Source organism: Macaca mulatta, chromosome 6 (assembly GCF_049350105.2).
Source record: "Macaca mulatta isolate MMU2019108-1 chromosome 6, T2T-MMU8v2.0, whole genome shotgun sequence".
NCBI classification, from domain to species: domain Eukaryota; kingdom Metazoa; phylum Chordata; class Mammalia; order Primates; family Cercopithecidae; genus Macaca; species Macaca mulatta.
In genome coordinates this window covers 34,651,384-34,673,140 of record NC_133411.1, presented here as the reverse complement: position 1 = coordinate 34,673,140, position 21,757 = coordinate 34,651,384, and the positions used below count along the sequence as shown (strand labels likewise).

Below are 21,757 nucleotides of genomic sequence, written 5' to 3'. Positions count from 1 at the left end.
CATATTTGTTGATTTACATAATTATTTTCATTTCTGCTACCGTGAAAACAAGAATGAGTTTAGCATGCTGTTCATAAGGTGTGAAAGGTATACTGGCTAGGTTGGAGTCACCTCTCCAGATCTGTCTCTTTCTATTCACACCTACTTCACCCGGCTCTGGCCCCTAGAAACTTCATAGGTATAGACTAGTCAGACTCTGGTGCCTCTAGCTTCTGGATGCTTTTGGTTATATTTCTGGGCATTTTTCCCGAGTTTACTTTCAGTGGCTGGCTCTGTTTCAAAGGTGACCATCTGACATGACGAGTTTCCTCTTGGGTTGTGGTCACCTCACTCCTCTTCCACCGTGCTTAGGAGTATCAACAGATCCTTAGGTACTATGAGCCTTCAAGTGACCTACTTACTGCCTCTTCCCTCACATACTTCCACACATTATATATCATCTTGTTGTAAATACAGCATCCTCAGACCCTTCTGCCTTCAGTGTGCCATCTGTTTCCTGTAAGGACCCCTTTTTTTTGTTTGTTTTTTTTGTTGTTTTTTGTTAAAGAAAAGATACAGAGCTCAGGGTGCAGGGTAGCTGTGGATTACTTTCATTTGTAAACAATGAGGGAACCAATAGAGAAGGAAGAAGAATAGAAAATTGTAGCTCACCTTTGGATTTGTTAGAAAAGAACTTAAAGCTCCTAGGATAAGCACATTTACTATATATATATATAGTAAATATATATATAATACATATATATATGTATACCTAGTGTTTACTCAGTTTTGTACATAGCTCAAAATTTCAGTTAATTTACTAGTGTATGAGTATGGGTGAAGAATAGTGGTTTAGATCCGCCCCATGGGTAAGATGCAATCCTTTTTTTTTTTTTTTTTTTTTTTCCCTTGACGAAGTTTTGCTCTTTTTGCCCAGGCTAGAGTACAATGGCGTGATCTTGGCTCGCTGCAACCTCTGCCTCTGGGGTTCACACGATTCTCCTGCCTCAGCTTCCGTAGTAGCTGGGATTACAGGTGCCCGCCACCATGGCCTGCTACTTTTTTGTGTTTTTGGTAGAGATGGGGTTTCACCATATTGGCCAGGCTGGTCTCAAACTCCTGACCTCAGGTGATCCACCAGCCTCGGCCTCCCAAGTGCTGGGATTACAGGCAAGAGGCAATTTTTTATTCCTGAGATTCTATATGTTTCTTCCAACTGCCCCTGAGATGATTCTTTATTATCCATAGTGATTGTGCTGATGGAATTTCTGAGGATGACTAATAATTCTGTCAGAGCTGACTCCAGTTAGAGCCTTTTCTTTGGCAAATGTCTTTTCTTTGGCAAGTGACTAAAAGTATTGTTACGTCTGTTATTCATTGTGGTATGTGGACTATAGTATTCTAAACCTTAGTGTTCTAGGTGGGCATTTGGAATGAGGAATGGCAAAAAGCTTTTCTACTCACTCAGGACTTTCATATATAGGATACAGGACAGGATAGGTGAAATGATAACTCTGCTTTTTTAGCATTTGTTTTGAAATAATTTTAGATTCACTAAAAGTTACAAAAATAGTAGAGTACTCTTGTGCACCGTTTACCAGCTTCCCCCATGATAGCATCTTTGCATAACCAGAATTTTATATTTTATTATTAATAAATTTTTTATAGAATAGATTTATTGATTTATTTCTGTTCTCCGTGTTTTAGTTTGTTCATGAGCTAATATCAAAGAAGCTCCACCTTTCTATTTTTATTTTGGGAAACAAATTTAGGATGCTTTTTAAGAGGGAACAAATAGTATAATAAATAGATTCATTTTGCTAGAAAGTATTAGCTGGGCGGATGGTGAAAGGCTGCTTTTCATGTAGAATTTTTAGCAATGACAACAAAATACTGACTTTTTTTATTCCATGGCAGAACAATTGGTTGTGATTTGTTACATACCAGAAATGCTTTCCCTAGCAGTGCCAAAGTGTATCTGGGGAAGGCTCTGTAGTTTATAGGCAGCCTTTGTTTAAAAAAAGAGAGAGATGGAAAGAACTCCTTTTTCTTTCCAATTTTTTATTTATTATAGCTAGCACATTTTTCTGTTTATAAATTTATTTCCAATGTCTGTCTCCCAAAAAGTAAAATCTGATAGAGTATGTTTGGATATTTTATTTTCATTTTCAGACGTATGGTCTGGAAAGACCTCTTTGACATTAAAAGATCCTTTAAGGCTTCAAATTGCCAAGAGCTGAAAATTCAGAGTAATAATATTTATGCTAAACTTGACTTTTGAGTACTCTGTAATGATTATTGTCTCTTCTGATGTCCAATTCCATATGAAATATTATACTTTTGTAAGATAATTTGTATTATAGCTATAGAATGATCATATTTTCATTCAGATAGCCCTGCCCTCAAAATGTGGCCGTGGTCTACCAAATCCTGTGTATTCAGACACCTCTTTCAGAGTCTGCTTTCGCTGAGGAGATGAAAGCAAGTGGAAATAACCTGCTCTCTGTAGCATTCATTCAGCTCTAAAGAGGTAGACCATTGGTCTTTTAAAAGATTATTATGTATTAGCTGCTTTTCACTGAGGTCAAGTCTACTGATCAAGAAGAAGACACATCAGCTAAAAACTAGTAACTTTATAAATGACCCATTTGCCAGTTTCCAATCATTATTTGAGATATTTGGATTTAAAATTGGAGAGACAAATGAAATTTTAAGTTTCCATAAAAAATGGTTATTAATTGCAATGAATTTTCAAGGTTCTATTTCTATAATATAAAGCAAATTTATACTATATTAAATTGTACATTTATTGTGGTACTTTCAAGCACTGAGTATTAATAGCCCTGGGGAAGACTGCAGCTTGTTTTACTATGCTCAGTAACAAGTCAAGGCTTGGGTTGTATGTCTGTTTACCTCCAATTTGAAATTCTTTCTACAAGTATCTTTCTGCCAAAGAGGAGAATTTAAAGATGGAACCGAAGTACAAGGAACATGTTCAATTTTGGTGAATACTTGGTTCACTTAACGTGAACCCTAATCCTAGGATCTAGAAAGGGACTTGCCACTCAATGGTGTGTTCTTAGGGAGCTGTGTATGTCATAAGGAACATGACCGAACTTCCTTTTCATCAGCTTTCTCTTCATTAATCCTCTTATGGTTTTTGCTTGCTGAGATTTATACTACTTATGTTGTAAATAAAGAGGTATTTTTAATAAGGCAAACCTCTTAGGTACCTACCTGTGGTCACTTTATTAGATGAGTTCATAACGACACTCATACTTGTGTATTCTCTGGGCTGTAGTGAAATTAGCACATACTGTTAATGACCTGAGGAGAGCTGTGCAAGGATAGTTGTGCATCCTCTTTTATGGTCACAAACTTTATTCCTAACCTGGCTATGTACTACTGGTTATAAAGAAGACTGGTCAACAAAGAATAAATCCATCACCACTACAAGGAAAATCCTTGGGATTTAAAGATTTAAATTGGGATATAAAAGGCATAAGACATGGTTTGTATCATCTTGGAGTTCATAATCCAGTGAGTTGGAAGTAAGCACAGAATTACAATGTAGTTTGTTAATGATATGATTAGACTGTGTACTATATCTTTTTCTAAGGGTGAGGTTTGGTTCAGGGAGAGCTACCAGGTGGAGGTAACCTAAAATGTGAGTTCTGGAAAGAAAAGTAAGAGGGCTTCAGGGTGGGCAGACTGGGGAGTGTTTGGGGATGTGAGGTGCAGCACAGTAGAGTCAGAATAGATGGTAATTAGGTGAGATACTATTATGAGCAACCGTGTGTCTGAGCTTTGCAGTTCTCACACACCTTCATTTCAGCCCATTCTATAGGCAAGCAAAATATCATTCCTATTTAACAAGTAAGAAAAGTAAGCCCAGAAATGTTGAGTGATTGCACAAAATCTTATAACTGCTACAGTCAGGGTTTGAATCCAGGTCTGGTGACTCTAAATTCTGTCCTTTTAGTATGCCATTTTGTTCACGTCCCTCTAAAGTGATAGTGAGAGTTGGACTATCTTTTCACTAATAAAAATGTACCAGTTTTCTTTCTGAGACTATGCATTTTTTTAGATGTACTACGTGCTATTTCACTTTGTATCCTCAACCGTGCTTAGCATGTGCTTGACTTGTAGTAGTAGATGGCCAATCATTGTTTTGAACTGAATTGAATTGATGTGTGGGTATTGTAAAACTTCACTGAATGAATGAAAGTCTTGGCCAGGACTTTTCACTTTTTGCTCTCCTTACTTAGTTCTCTTCTGGTCTGTTCTTACCTTCACAGGTGTCAACTCGCACTAGAACTTCATTCCTAGATCCTAAACTCGGAACGTCAGCTTCTCACCCTCTAATCAGACTCTCCTTTGCATGTGGTAGAGGGTTCCTTTTCAGATACGTTTATGTAGAAACTATGCCACACGTTTAGGTTTTTTTCCCTTCATATTCTTCGCTCCAAACAAAATCTTAACAAAGAAAATTATGCCTTTGTCTTGGCAAATGGTGTTTGTTATCAGTTTTCTTAAAACACTAGCAGAAGGCATAGGCACTCGGCTTCCTATGAAGACCTTGGAGTGATTGTATGCTATTTCTCACACTTGGTCTTGGCCAGGGTGGTGATGACATTTTTGTTTTTAGTGGATTTTTTGTTTGGTTTGGTTTTGTTTTGTTTTTGAAACAGAGTCTAGGTCTGTCACCAGGCTGGAGTGCAGTGGCACGATCTTGGCTCACTGCAACCTCCGACCCCCTGGTTCAAGCGATTATCCTGCCTCAGCCTCCCGAGTTTTGGTGGTCTTTTTTTTTTTTTTTTACCTCTACTTGAAATTGATGAAAAAGGAAACTATACAGTTTGTCTGGAAAGGAAATTAGAGATCATTTGATGCTGACCTGATGTTAAATGAGGACAGGGCTGAATTTAAGCAACAGAACTTGTTTGTACTGACTACTCTCCACTTTCCAGTCTTTGAATTGTGTTGACATTCACAGGAGCTGTGTGAGGCCAATTTTGTGTCAGAAAATCTGAATTTCCAAAAAAATCTATGGAAGTAATTATATGACTGTAATGGTTCATCTTCCCCACTGTAATGTGAGAGACAGATCCTAAAGGACAAGCTGCATCAGTCATCACTGGAAAAGCCTGTCCTGTGTTGGAGTGGCCCCATATCGAGGGTTTCTAGTGTTTCTAGTGAGGAATCCACCATTTCTCTTGGCAGCCCTTCCAATTCTCTGTCCATCACAGCTTTTTCCAGATGATGAGGCTTGTTTTCTGCAGCTGTGTTTGGCCAGATGGTCATGGGTCATTCTCCCAGGCCCATCCTGATCATGCCCAATAATGTTTGGGCCACAAAGTCCTGATTTGGATGCGGTGGAGGGAGAAGTATAAATGTTGTTAGCTTAAAGATTCATGTTTTAGTGTTACATTTTTGCTCTTAGTTAAGCCTCTAGGATCCCTGTTACTTGTTTCTTACAAATGGGAGATATCAAACATAGTGATACCTAGCTTTACTTTTTATCATCGCTTAGTTCTGTAGTGACAAACCAGTACCTCCACATCCAGTCTTCATCAATGTCGCTACATCTTCGTTGGGACCTAATGTCACAAGAAACATGAGGCATTCACTTGACCAGTACACCAAATGTTCCTGGCCCCACTTTCAAGCAGTACTCTATTGGAAAATCATCCATAATTTTCTGGCTGCTGTCATTCCTGGGCCTCTGCTTTCCATAACCTCTCATTCCTGTTGAACAGCTGTGCTTCTGATTAGTTTTCTCTGGAGGTATTAACTTTTCAGCACTCTGCACAGGGAAACTTTTGAAGTGATGGGAACAATGGGCCCATCCTTGCTTTGTTCCAGCCAGTTAGTCTGCTGTGCTTCAGAAAGAACACTGAGAGAGACATGAAACTAAACAAAAATAAGAATTCACGTAAAATTTTCTTGAAAGAAATCTTGAGCATTGACATTGTAAAAATCATGATTATCCACCCAGCATGAAACAACGTATTTACTTATTATATTTCTCTTATCTACTTTTTCCATATAGTTTGAGAAACAAATATTTAGTTATCAGTAACACATGCCAGTTCTCTGAGAATTTGAGGAGGGAATGAGTGACTTCAGTTGTCAAAGGTAACTATGCATAACCACTTTTACTCTTTTTTTCTGACCATCCAATTTTAGGTCAGATTCTATTGTTATATACACTTACTGAATGACATTTTCTTCATAGCATTTACCACTCATTAAAATAAAATCTGTTTTACAAATGTAAACATGGAGTTCAAGTGATTCTCCTGCCTCAGCCTCCCAAGTAGCTGGGACTACAGGTATGCGCCACCAAACCCAGCTAATTTTTTTGTATTTTTAGTAGAGACAGGGTTTCATCATGTTGGCCAGACCACTCTTGAACTCCTGACCTCAGGTGATCCACTCACCTCAGCCTCCCAAAGTGCTGGGATTACAGGAGAATCTCTTGAACCCTGGAGACAGAGGTTGTGGTGAGCCGAGATCTGCCACTGCACTCTAGACTGGGTGACAGAGTGACACTCTGTCTCAAAAAAAATGAAAAGAAAAATAATTCTATAATCCTATGTAATTCCTATTACAGAATAAAAGATTATCTGTAATCTTTCATTTTTGTGAAAAATATTTCTTTGTAATTCCTATTATAGAATAAAAGATTATCCATACTAATAAAAGATCATCCATAATCTTTTATTCTGTAATAGGAATTACATTGAATTTTTCAAATAGTAAATTAATTTTGTATGCCTAAAAGAAACTCAATGTAAACATAATTGTCATTCTATTTATCAATTGTTGAATTTTCTTTGCTAAAATTTTTCAGTGACTGAAAGATCTGTGGTGATGATATACCCATTTTTATTCCTAACATTGATTATTTGTGTCTTCTGTTTTTGTTTCTTGATGAATCTCCACAGGGAGCTATTAATCCCATTAGTGTTTAATGAAAACAAATGTCCTGAAAGGAAAAGAAAAGGTATGCACAGCTTTGATTTTGTAGAGAATTTAATGAAGGAAATATCTAAAGGTATGTTGTTAGGGAACCCAACAAAGGATTTTGAAGCTTTCAGGTCCTAACAACAAGAAGCCATTGCCATTACTGGGCTTGATATATTTACAGGAAAGACACCTAAGAGTATAGCATTAATAGGAATGAATGGATCTTAAGAGGTGTGCTTGTAGAGGGACATAGCACCTGCCACAACTATAGCATTGAAGCAGAGAGGAAACAAAGGAATTGATTGCCTGATTCCTTGTTTTCTTCCTATAATTCTGTCTCTTACCAGTGCCTCCCTTTGTCTGAACTCTATCAGAAGGCTAAGTTTGCAGAATATAGTGGTCAGCCTTCTGAGATTGAGAAAGGCAGAAAATGGATCTTGAGGTCAAACAGAATAAGCAGCACACAAACTTTTGTCTTTATTGATCTATATTTGCATAGTTTTTTATGTTGTTGATTTATCTCCTACATTTATTAAACTTAAACTGTTCTTAGATTCATTTCACACTTTTTTTCTAATATTTTGAGATAGATGCTTACCTATTAATGTTCAGTTTTTCTTCTTTTTAACATGAAACTATCATTTCCCTTTAGGCACTCCTTCAGCTGTATCCATATTATTTGAATTTTGTTATCATTTAATTCAAAACATTTTCTAATTTTTATTAAAACTTTTATTTGATTAATTGGGTATGTAGGAGTATATTTTTGAGTCTCCAAACATATGAATATTCTCTATAATTTTGTAATTGATGTTTAGCTTACATATAGTCATATGACATATAATTTCAATCCTTTAAAATTCATTCAGTTTTTTTATGCCCACTATATTTGTCAATAGATGTCCTGAGTGTTTGAAAAGAATGTGTTATGAATTTATAAATAAGTACTTCATATGTGACTATTAGGTCAAGTTTTAAAATTGAATTGTTTAGATTTTCTGTCTCCCTGATGATTATTTGCCTTTTTTTCCCCTGTCAGTTAGTGTCTGAGTGCATTTTCTGTTGCTATACCAGAATATCCAAGACTGCATAATTTGTAAAGGAAGAAGATTTATTTAACTCACGATTATGGAGGTTGGTAGGTCCAAGATTGGGCAGTTGCACATTTTTGGCTTCTGGCGAGGGCTGCATGCTGCATAACATGGTGGAGAAGTGGAAGGGAAAAGGGCATGTAAAGAGAGAGGGAGCGAAGAGGCTGACGAGTTTAATAACAACCTGCTGTCACAAGAACTCATCCAGTCTCAAAAGATTTAACCCAGTTTCGTGAAAAAGACATTACTTCATCTTAATGATCTAATCCCCTCTTAAAGGCCCCCACCTCACAACCCTGTTGCATTGGCAATTAAATTTCAACAGAATGTTGGAAGGGACAAACCACATTCAAACCACAGCAGTTCCTAAGAGGTGAGCATAAACTTCTGCCACTATGATTGTGGATTTGTCTATTTGTCCTTATTTTTGTCAGTCTGTTTATTTTGAGGCCATGTTATTAAGTTTATATGAATTCAAAACAGTAATATCTTATTTGTGAATTACATCTTTTAATCATTATGAAGGAGCCTTCTTATCTCCATGATACTTTTAGCTGTAAAGTCTAATTTGATGTTAATTTACTTATATCACCTTTATTTTCCTCAGTGTTGGCATGGCAAAATTATTTTGATCCTTTCTTTCAATTTTTCTGTATGTTTTCTTATGATTTCGCTGTGTCTTTCACAAACAGTCTATAGTTTGTTTTTAAACATAACTGAAAATCATTATTTTAATTGAAGCATTTAGTTAATTTATATGTATTGTATTTATTTTTATAGTTGTATTTATATCATCTTACCATGTGTTTTCTATTTGTTGCACTTGTTCTATATTCCGTGCTTGGCCTACTTTCATTTATTATTATATTTTTTCCTCAATTGATCCAGGAATTTTGTATTCTTTTACTATTTATATTCTTTTACTGAGCAAGTTGTCAATTTGATTTTTAATCCTTTAAAGGTAATCTGCCTTTTTTCCTCTGGTTGGTTTTAAGCTCTCCTATTTGTGGGCCACAATAGCTCACACCTGTAATCCTGGCACTTTGGGAGGCTGAGGCAGGAGAATGGCTTGAGTCCAGGAGTTCAAGACCAGCCCCGACAACATAGCAAGACTTCATCTCCTAAAAAAAAGATCCTATTTGTCTTTTATTTTCTGCAATTTTTAGTGGTTACTCTAGAGTTTATAGCCTGAACCCCTACTTATTATATCTAATATTAATTAATATTGAATATTAATTAGATGTTAATATTAGATATTAATTAGAATGACTTAGAATAAGTGAGCAATATTTACTGACCTTCCAAGGTACATTTTGTTATTTTTGTGCATTTTAATTCTTTCTATATTTATAGTCAATGTTCATCTACATCTATCCACATATTATTATTTTTGTTGTTTTCCTTTTTTCTACATTTCTAATCTTCCATCTAAATCATTTCCCTTTTTCCTGAAGAATATTCTTTAGTATTTCCTTTAGTTTGGTTTATGTTTCTTTTAGATTTTGTGTGAAGATAATTTTATTTTACGTTTATTCTCAATATTTATTTGGGGAGGTGTAGCTTTCTAGCTTGTCAATTATTTTTGTTAAGCACATGAACAATATCCTTCGATTAACTTTTGGTTCTCATTGTTTCTTTTGAGAAGCAAGCTGTCAATCTGATTTTTAATCCTAAAGGTCATCTGCCTCTTTTTCTCAGATTGGTTTTAATATTTCCTATTTGTCTTTTATTTTCTGCAGTTTTTCTATGATGTTTAATTGTGTATCTTTTTAATCCTAGTTGGGGTTTGGAGCTCTTTTTCAACCTGTGGATTGATGTCTTCCATCAGTCTCAGAAATTCCTCAGTCATTATCCTTTCAGATAATACTCTCCCAATTCTCTCTTCTCTGTTTAGGGCTCCAGTTGAACCTATGTTAGACCTACTCACTGTATCCTCTAAATCTCCTGTCCTATCTTTTATATTTCCTATCTTTTTGTCTTTCTGCTTTTTAAAATTCCGGATATTTTCTTCTGTCTTATTTTCTATTTCACTAACACTTTCTTCAAATGTGTCTAATCTGCTATCAAACCCATACTTAGAGTCTCTGATCTATTTACTAACTGGGTATAGAAAGGTCAAGGACCATTTTGGCTGTACTGGTGCATACCAGTGGAGTGTTAACCTTGGTGATGTCAACCATTCCCAAGGATTTAACTACTAATTGTATGTCAAAAACTCTCTAGCTTAATCTCTTCAACACATTCCTCCCTTTAGAACTCTAGACCCAACAAACAAATGCTTACTTAACATTCCACCTAAAATTACTTTCAGGTATCTCAAACTTTACATGTTTAATATTAAACATTCTATTTCCCATTCAAATCTGCTGTTCCTTGAACCTTTCTGTCATCAGTCAATAGAATTCCCACCAATTTATATATTCTTGCCAAAGCCTATGAATGGTTCTTGATATATCCCCTTCTCTTATCTTTAACATCCAGTCTGTCACAAATGTCATCTGTTCAACTTCCAAAATATATTTGAATCAATTCACTTCTCTCCAACTTACGGTCACCCTACTAGGCTAAGCTACAATCTCATTGTATCTTTTCTTTATCTATTCTCTCTGTTTCCACACTTGTCCTTTCTTCAGTTGTTTCTCCATTCAGCATCTGAAGAGATCTTTGTAAAATCTTAAATCTCGGACTTTTAAAAACCCCTCTTAGGATTTCAAATGCTTTCCCATAATACACAAGACAATACATGATGTTATCATAGCCTGCTTCTCCAACTTCCTAAAAACTTTCTCTTTCACACTATTTAGCCATACCTATTTTAGTTTTTTGAAGGTTGGTTTTTGTTTGTTTGTTGTTCATTTGTTTTTGGCCTAAAACTCTTTTCTCCTCATTCTCTCTTTCTGTCCTGTAGGCTTTAGTTTATAAGTAATTCTTCTCATAGAGGACTTCCTCATAATCCAGTTTAAAAAATGGGAGTTTCCTGCACAAGCTCTTGCTTTGCCTGATGCCATCCATGTAAGATGTGACTTGCTCCTCGCCTTCCACCATGATTGTGAGGCTTCCCCAGCCACTTGGAACTATAAGTCCAATTAAACCGCTTTCTTTTGTAAATTGCCCAGTCTCGGGTATGTCTTTATTAGCAGTATAAAAATGGACTAATACACCACAGCCCTCAGGGTACTCATTAAAATTTATTCTTCAGTATTAAAAAAATTAATGCCAAAGAGTAAAGATGATGACATCTTTTTCCCCACCACCATAAAACCAAGACCTAGTTTGTGTCTAGTACATAGTAGGAACTCATTAAATATTTGTTGAATGAGTGAATGATCTCCAAATGGCAAATTTTACTCTTCCAAAATTAAATTTCATTCTCAGCTCCCTGCTATATTCTTTTTGAAAAAATTTTTCTCAACCGTAACTTTCCATGTCTGTTATAAGCCATTCATTAGAGTTTTTTGTCCAGCATGTATTTACAAATCTAGTTAGTTCTTGTTTTTCCATTACAAACAAATGTCAGGACATCATTCTCCAAAACCCTATCTCAGAAACACAAATTTGCTTTTATTTTTGAAGTTTATTGTTTAGTTAGTTTAAATCAGATTTTCTTGATCTTTCCTTTTTACAATACAAACATGAATTCTGTTAACTGAGACTACCTGAAGCCACCCAGTTACCCAGTGTCAGTGTGTACTAACTGTAGATTTTTAGACCAATGGCCCTTGTTTTCTCCATACATTTCTTGGAATTTTTCTATTGCTTTTGGTATTAAGATTTTTTTTTTTTTTTTTTTTTTTTGGTCAAAACACTGGGTTTGCCCATCTCCTCCTCCTCCTCCAACAAGATGCCCAAAAGAAGCATGAGTCATAGGAAAATGAAAGAGGAATGTCTCAAATATTGGGATGAGAAGACTGCTCTTCTCATCTAACAGATTCTCATTTCCTGTCCTGAGTCATTTCTTCCCACTGAAATAACAACTGTAATTCTAGTCATGGATGTGTGTTTGTGGGGGTGGGTGGGAGGTCTTCAGAGGTCTCAATAAAAAAGAGAGAGTATGAAACTTTTGTTATTTCCTGTTTCTGAATATGTCTTTTGGTTTAGGATGTTGGAAGGGGTGAGAATCTTTGGATCTCTGTAGTGCTTGTAGTGGTGATGGAGAGTGTTGAATGTTACCAAGCCAGTACGGCACACTGAATAACTGGATCAGAGTTCTCTTTTGGTGGGAATAACAATAAATAATGGAAGGTAACTACATGTTGAAGACTGGTAGAGTAATCATGAGTGTCACCTTCTCATGCCAGGTGATTCTTCTTTATGGGTACAGTCCTGAATTTGGTCTTCTAGCTTCCGTGTGAAACCAGTCAACTTTGAGAAGTTTTGATCTGTCTAAACAGAAACGAATCAGGGAGAGGGGAAACAAATACATAAATGGTAGTTACATCAAGGTAGTATCCTAAGTACTAAATATAAATTCTCAAAACTTTTACCCATTTTCATTTAAAAATATTTATTTATTATTTGTACTCTCATAGAAAAAAATAAAGATCTCTTAAGAGGTCTCTCAAGACATTTGCAAACAATAAGGGTTTGTTTTTTCGTGAGCCAAGATAGATTTTGTTATGTCCTGACTTTCCTTGAAGTAGTTGTATTTCAAATGATTAATTGCCTTGAACTGCTTTTAAAAATTGTTTTCCTGCTTCCGTGACTTTTTTTGTGACAAAATATGAAGGAAGTAGTAGAAATAATATTCTTCTGCCAAATTTTAATTATTGAGATTTCAAGAATTTCTTCTTTCTCCTTTCCTTTAGGAATAAAATTAAAATGTAAAAATCTTGGAATTTGGCATTAACCAGCTTAAAATTTAGAATGCTAAAAATAATATCAATTCTACATTATTCTATGAAACTTATAAAAAATTTTGGAAACATGGTCTTTACAGATGCTATATATTTCAGTTATACAAATTCAGAATTAAGTGTTTATGCCACATTACATTTTGATTATAGAGTTACTTATATTTCCTCACCTTTCATATTTTATTAAAGAGATTCTCTCTCTAGCCTCTAGTAGTTTTTGATAACAGTCCTTTCTCCCTAGGGAACCCAACGTCTCATTAATGAAGTCCAAATATGAGTCACCAATCCACATTCCCAAACACTGTGCTTTTTAGGTGGCTCTTCATACTCCTTTACCTCTGGACCAAGCTAATCAGAAGTGGAGTCCTTCAAGTTAATAAGTCATGTTATATAACTTTTTCTATTATAGCTATGGCTCAATATTTTTTTTAAAATCCTAAAATACCACTAAGTGTCTTTGGCCACATAAAAGACTAGATTTCCAATTCAGAATGACAACAGATATAGGGCTTGACATATCAGGTACCAAATAATGCTGTGGCAAAGCTTGGATTTTTTTTTTAAGATGGTAAGATGTGTGCAAATCCTTAATATCACTTGCATTAATGGATTTCCAAGTAGTATATAAACCAGCCATTATTCTTATTAAGCAGTGCTAATATATTTTACATATAAAAATTCTTCCCAGTTTTATCCCTTTTTATGTGTCATATTAAAAGAATTAGTCAAAGCTGCTTTGCAGTTAATGTTTATGATGTTATATACTTCACAAAAGTACTCCTGTATTATGCTTCTAATGAAACTTTATTTTGTCTTGTTTTATGTAACACATTTGAAAATTCTATCTTTTAAAATACATTATTTTATTACTACAGGGGTATTATGATGCTTTCTTTTACATAGTTTATTCTTGTATTGATTTTAGTATTTCCAAAAATAAATTAATTCACATATTACTTTTGGTAATACCTGAAAAAAATTAAGTTTTTCACAAAATATTTGTGAATCCTGAATCAGTGTAAGTTCTATTCAATTACAGAAATAGTAATTGCGTACCTACTAGCACTCTCTGAAGTTATATATAGTGAGATTTTTGTTTTCTTATTTATTGCCTCCTTCCAGAGTATTGAGTTCCACAAGAGAAAGGCCTTTGTTGGTTCACTGCTGGATTGCTGGTTTCTGTAATATTTCATGGCACATAGTAAACTGCCAATAAATATTTGCTGAATGAATTCACTTATTCAGAAACTATTTATTGAGTGTCCACATATCTAGGCACTGAGGATAAAGCAGTGAATGGGCCAAAGTCCTGCCTTTCTGGAATTTATTTTCAAGTGGGAAGAGAGAGATTATAAAATACGTGACCCTGAAAATGTATGTCATATGTCTGATGTTGATAAGTGCTAAGAAGAAAAATAAAGCAGGACAAGGGATGGAGAGAGAGAATTACTATCCTAGCTAAGGAATTCAGTGAAGGCCTCCCTGAGAAGGTGAAAAATGATTGAATGTCACTACTCCTGTGCCACTGCCACTGGCGATACTGAAAAACATGGAAGACCAGGTCTTAGAGTCCAAGGTGACTATAATCTGATGATGAAGTCATACATGTACATGTACATCATAAACATAATGATAGGTGGTGCTATGATAGATGTGCAATGATAGTGGCATGCATGCAGTGCAATGGAACAGTGTCTGGAGAATGAAGCATAGCCATGTATTAGCAAGCAGGGTATATGGTGGTGGGCTGGAGGATGACTATTCTTTGAAAATGCAGAACTGATTCTAGGCTGTGAAGATTCTGCCAGATTAAGGACTTTGGGCTTCAGTCAATATTTGGTGGGTGACTAATGGTAGTCTTTAAACATGGAAAGGGACCAATCAGAGCTACATTCTAAAAACTAACTTTGGTAGCAAAATGAGTGGCTTTGAGGGCATGAGATTGGGTCAACTGATGTTTTGATAGAATTTGTGATCAAATATTACTTGAAATAACAGAACCTTAGTTGGGCCAAATCTTTTCTTCAAACAAAAGAATAGTGCTTCCAAGATTTCTGTTTTTATAGTCAAACTGGATTACCGTATAAAGTCATAAGAAAGAAAGAAATAATATTTCATGACAAACTGTAGCTGAGAAGGATCAAGAGAAAGGCAAGAATGAAGATTTATAATCTGGGATTTATAAAATAGCTGTAATTGGTACAGGGAAAACACTCAATTTATCTGGATATACTTGTGTTTCCCTATTTAATCCACATGGTGTCATTTTTTACATGTGTTTTCTCAGAGCAGTTATTTTCATTCACAGGCTGTGGTGATGACTCACTTCATCCCTTTTGGGTATTAGAGGCTCTTATTTCATTCAGGAGATTTTCCGATTCACCAGACAGTGCATTAGACATGATTGTCTTGTTGGAATTTGGCTGGGGGAAAATACTTAAAGAAATATATCACTGTTGCTTATACTACCCTCACATATACGTTTTATTTAGCAAAATCTGAACTTGATGAGGAATCTGTATTAGTTTGCTAGGGCTGCCATAACGAAGTACCATAGACTGGGTGGCTTACATGAAAGAAGGTATCATCTCACAGGGCTGAAGGCTAGAAGGCTGAGATCAAGGTATAAGCAGGGTGGGTTCCTGTTTTGGACATTGAGGAAAAGATACGTTCCAGCCCTCTCTCCTTGGCTTGTAGATGACATTCTTCTCCCAGTGTCTTCACATGGTCTTCCATCTGTGCAAGTCCCTCTGCACAAATCTGTATCCAAATTTCTTCTTCTTGTGAGGACGCTGTGCTTAGGGTCTACTCTAATAACCTCATTTGAACATAATTACCTCTTTAAAGATCCTATTTTCAAATATGGTCATATTCTGAGGTACTAGGGGTTAGGACTTCAGCATATGAATTAGGAGGATGGGGGATACACAATTCAGATCATAATAAGTCTAAATATTTGGCTTTTTCTCTCCAGATACCCAGTTTCCCTAAAGTGACAACCCACACCCAGTGACTGGCTGATGCAGTGCTATAAAGGTCTGTTCCACTTGCCCCAAATTCAGGCTAACTCCGTAAAGCCATCCCAGCCCCAGAGCTCCCTGTGCCATGAGCTGAGTTCTTTGTTATGAGAGTATCACAGCTCCCCTCTACCTCATCCTACTTCCTCACTCCCTCACAAGTGTTGGGTCCTTATACATTTGCCAAAGAACTCAACCTGTGACAACTTTAGTTCAATAGATTTGACACTTTCCTTGCAAGGGAACTCTTGGTTTCTTACTATTATTGTCAGTTGTCCTCATTAACAAGGTCATTTAATACCTAGCTGCAAATTACTGAAAGTTTGTTTGGAACGACAATTTTTCTTATAGACTTTAATGATTATTCTAGCTAAAGGTCATTTTTTTTTTCCTCCGAACTTCTGTAGGACAGCCCTGTACAATTTAGTACTTTAATGATGATTTGTATTTTTTGCTCATTCACATTTGTAAATGATTTAAGATTGCACATTTCCTGAAAGTTGATATGCTTCTATCATATTTTTTTCCTGTTCTTCACAATGTGTAACACAGTTTCAGAGCTCTAGTTGGTACTTAAGGAATTTGGGAGCATACAGTAGTGTAGACACCCCAGAATTTTTAAATGAGAGTGTGGAATCTGAATTATAAAACTCATATTAGGGAAAGCCTACACTGGGAAAAGAAACTGCATATGTGGTATAAAATAAATAGAAGATCTGTGTTTGAATATTGACTATGCTGTTTACCCACTATGTGATCTTATAAAAGTTACTTACCCTCCCTGAGCCTGAGTTTTCTCATCCATAAAATAGGAATATTATTAATAGCAATCTTATAAAGTTGCTGTGAATGTTAAATGAGATGCAGTATTAAATAAGATGCATGCAGTATTTAGCACATGATTCAATCATAAAATGGATATTATTACCTTCACACTTCAATCTTTCTGAATTCATGATGCATCTTGTGATTAGTGTCAAAAGAAATTTGTCAGTTTTATGCAAGGAAGTGGAGCATGATATGTTAATAGTTCTTAAGGTCTGTATGAGTGGACTTAGTCATCACAGAAGATAACTATTCACCCAGTTACTTGCCTCAGTTAAATACCTTGTAGTTGTGACAGAACCTTAAATTTGGATACCTAGTTATTATTTTAAAGTGTCCCCAAAAGGATTACATTATAATCCAAAGACATAGCTTTAACATAAATGGTTACAGTGGAGCAGATTGCCTATCATATGCCAAGTAATTCAGTTAAAGATGATGGAAAATATTTTAGAATTAGCTGTATAACTTTCAAAATTAGAAAAAGTTGTATGACCAATTGATGAATTAGGAAAACCAAATTCTAAATCTAATCCTAAAGAAGCAATCAAACAAACCCAAATTGAGGGTCATTCTACAAAATAACTGATCTGTGTTCTTCAAAAATGTCAGTGTCTGGAAAAGCAAAGCAAAGCAAAGCAAAGTTGAGGAACTATTTAGAGTTAACAGAGACTAAACCAGTATGACAACTAAATAAAATATATGGTCTGGATTGGATCTTGAATTAGAAAAAATAAAATTGCCATGAAGGACAAATTAGAACAATTGGTAAAATATGGTATGGACAGTTTGATTATCATATTGCATCAATGTTAAATTTTCTGAATTTTCTTATTATACTTACTATATTATATAAAATTCTTAAATACTATAATTAATCTAATTATACTGACTTATTGAAGAGTTTTCACAGGTTAAGTTCCTCAGCAAGTTTATAAGGACTCAACACTTGTGAGGGAGTGAGGAAGTAGGATTAGGGAGAAAGGGGAGCTGTGATACTCTCATAACAAAGAACTCAGCTCACGGCACAGGGATCTCTGGGGCTGCGATGGTTTTATGGAGTTGTCCTGAATTTAGGGCAAGTGGAGCAGACCTTTATACCACTGCATCAGCCAGTCACTGGGTGTACGCTGCCCCGGGGAAGAGTGCATGACATTCATCAAAGTGTGTCTCTTTAGCCAAGGACAATTTCCAGAAGGGGATTCAGCTGCAAGCTGTTCATTGCCAAAACTCTTCAGCTGATGGGGAGAATTAGTAGTTCAGTCCTAAAGAGGGAGGAAGAATATAGGTGTCAGACCACAGCATCCACTCTGATTATCATATCTGTAATTTACTTTAAAATGAGTCAGTAAGTAGAATGATGTGAGAACAAAGATAATACCAGAAATGGACAAAAGCAAGAAAGAAAGATCTCAAATTAGCAAAATACGAAAAAACCAGTGAATCTGAGTGAAGTACTGTTTTCAGCTTTTCTGTAGGTTTGAAATTTTTTTTAAAAAGTTTAAAAAATGAAATTCCCAGGTGATAACAGTACACTAGCAGATTGGAGAACTGTGGAATGAAGTCATCTTTAGAATTCATCCCAGCTCTAGCATGATGGAATTCTGTGACATGGTCAGATTGGTTATGGTGCATTTGCTTTGGGCTCTTGAAGCTATGGAACCACAGCATATTTCCTACATGTTTGTTTTGTCCATAAGTTCTCAAACTTTAATCATATTGTTTAATTAAATGGGTTTGAGGGATTGTAATACCAACCCTGGATTTATAAATAAGGCTGTTCTTTTCTCTATTTTGATGATCAACAGTGGGCAAGTTTCTGTATTAGTGATCAATTACCCATTTGAAGAAAAACAGGGAAGCTAAGAATATTTAAAATATATTTATTGAGATGATTTAAGACAAAATTATTAGACCTCATAGTTAATGAAATTGTGTTGTAATAGTTACATATTGCCAATAGTTTATTGAAAAACTGCAAGCAAATCAAATGTCTTTGCCTTTATTAAAAGCCAGGGGAAGATATAGCGGGCTCAAATATTTAATATTTATCTTTTTAATTGTGAAATCATCTTTGGAATATTTATTTATTATGAAATACGTTTTAAAATATTGCTTAATTCTAAAATATGATTTAAAATAAACTATTTCTCTATAGTTTTTACCGAGTCCTTATCTCACTAGGCTGGAATATTGATCCCAACTACATCTTGTTTTAGATGTGAGGATGGTCATGTCTTTCCACTCTGTTTTCAATGTTACATCAAAAAGTCTCAATTCAAGGGCATTGAAGACAGTTATTTTCTTATGAAAGGTTTGCCAACTCCTTTCTTACAGGGATCTTGCTGAATGCATTCAGCAAACATTTTTAAGCATAGACTTTAGAGTCAGTCTCCCTGGATCCAAATTCCAGTTCTAACACGTAGCTATGTGCTCTTTGGAAAACTACTTAACTGCTCTGTATCTTAGTTTCCTCATCTATAAAATATAATACTTATAGAATTAATAGTTCATATTATCTATGTTATAGAGTTATTTTGAATATTGAATGAGTTATAATATGTAGAACACCAGGCATGTAATAAGTACTTAATAAGTTTTAGATATTATTATTGTCATCATTATTAGATATTTATACTGCATACTAGAATCACATTTTAACTTAGATCATTATTATTATATTGATTTTATAAAAATAAAGATGCACGTTAATTAAATGTTAATCCAAAATCACCAAGGTCATCTAACTAGTGAAGGAGGAGAGCTGGAATTCAAACTTCAAGCCCAATTTTCTTTTCACTTTTGTGCACTCATGGGTGGGAGAATTCCAGTGTATTTTTTTGTCAGCCTCCCAGGACCAGCAGTAGATTACCATTTGGAATGGGCTTAGATAGATCCTGCCACCTCCAATGTGTTTTTACATGTAATCCTGCATGCTACAGATGTGAGTATCTGGGGACTTTATTTTCTATCAGATTATACATTATTGAGAGCACAGTCTAAGTCTTATTGGTATTTGTGTCCCATGCACTGCTTAGTGCAATGCTTTGAAGATAATAATTGTTCAGAAATTATTTGTCAAAAGCATTCCTGAACAAAATTACTATTGATTTTTAACATAGTTAGGTTGGGCGCAGTGGCTGACGCCTGTAAATCCCAGCACTTTGGGCGGCCGAGGCGGGTGGATCACAAGATTAGGAGATCGAGACCATCCCGGTTAACGTGGTGAAATCCTGGCTCTACTAAAAATACAAAAAATTAGCTGGGCATGGTGGCGGGCGCCTGTAGTCCCAGCTACTCGGGAGGCTGAGGCAGGAGAATCGCTTGAACCCGGGAGGTGGAGGTTGCAGTGAGCTGAGATCGTGGCACTGCACTCCAGCCAGGGCAACAGAGTGAGACTCCATCTCAAAAAAAATACACAAAACAAAACAAAACAAACATAGTTGATGCTTGTGTTTTAGTTTTACATGTTGCTATTCCAACATTTAGTAGGGATGCAATAGCCAAGACTCAAGCTTCCCACAAGGAATTAAACAATTTGAACTTTGCTTTGTCCACCAAAACATTCATCCCATTATGGTTTTATGTAAAATAAGCCTTATTTTCTGTCTATAAATAGATTATTTCAAAACATTAATTAGTGTGGCCAGACCTGATAATAGTTTCCTGATTTATAACTAGATCTTTTAATTTATCTAACCTTAAAGCTTTGTATTATTCTTTTCTCCTTATGAACTTATTGCCATTTCGATCAAGCTTGTCCAATCCTCAACCCACAGGCCGCATGCGGCTCAGGACGGCTTTGAACGTGGCCCAGCCTAAATTTGTAAACTTTCTTAAAACATTATGAGATTTTTTTTTTTTTGCGTGTTTTTTCTTCTTTTAGTTCATCAGTTATTGTTAGTGTTAGTGTATTTGATGTGTATCCCAAAGATAATTCTTTTTCTTCCAGTGTGGCCCAGGGAAGCCAATGTGGATACCCCTGATTTAGATGATAGTCCGCTTCTGCCACTTCGTTGAGCTTCATTTATCTGATCTGCCACATGCAAAGGTTAGGTAAGATGGCTTCTAAACTATGACTTTGTAAATTTTTGCTCTTTATAAGAAGATAATTTATATGTAAACCAGTTTACTTCCATACTAACCGAGATTGTCTCCTTTCACAGTAGTGAATCAGATTGCTATCCATTTGGCCTGGTCATTTGAGTCTTGCTAATTGGTCTATGAGAAACATTGCCATAGATTTTGAATCTGCTCTTTAGGGGGACATTTAGGTGAACCGGTGTGAACTGATAATTTAGGATTGTGTCCAATTGAATGTGTGTGTGTGTGGTGGGGGAGTTGAGGTTTGCCACATGATTAGTTTTTCATCTAATTTTAATATTAATTATTTGGAGAGTCCTAGTAATTGTTCATGTATTTCTTCTTAAACACAATATAAACAGACCCATTATTAGGATTCAAACTTTGAACTGTATCCTTTCCTCCTTCCTTCCCAACTCCTTTCTCTGTCCCTACTCCTCCCTCCTTTCTTTCTCTCTCCTTCTTCCTTTTCTTCCTCTCCCTTCTCTCCCTTCTTTTCTCTCCCCTCCAAATATTCTCTCCTTTCTCCTTCCCTTTCTTCCTCCCTCCCTTGCTTACTCACTCCTTTCCTTCCTTCTAAGAGAGTTTAATGAGAATCCACTGTGAGGCATTTTTCTGAGGACTTAACGATTCAAGCTTTAAATAAGGTCTAGTCCTTGTCCTCAGGTAGCTCTTAGACTCATAGGGCACACAGAAACGAACAGATACTAATCATAAAATAAGTTGGTAAGTACAGCAATGTCAAAAACACTGTGTTCTTATAGGGTTAGATAGAATTTAGGGTTAGGAAGCATTCCAAATGAGGCGATAGTTGGGTTGAGACTAGTCAGATGAGTATGGTCATGGTAACAATATATACAATATATATACTATATATACACACAATATATATACAATATATACTCTATATATAATGCATATACACACACACACACAC

General features: G+C 35.6%; 1 long non-coding RNA gene across 1 annotated transcript in view; it reads left to right on the top strand.

Annotated features, from left to right (window-relative positions):
- LOC106998702 (uncharacterized) overlaps positions 1–21,757 on the top strand; it is a 284,294-nt gene that overhangs the window by 23,363 nt on the left and 239,174 nt on the right. The window contains exon 2 of the long non-coding RNA XR_003730277.2: positions 20,690–20,793. This is a non-coding gene — a long non-coding RNA (uncharacterized LOC106998702). The remainder of the gene's footprint in view (positions 1–20,689; positions 20,794–21,757) is intronic.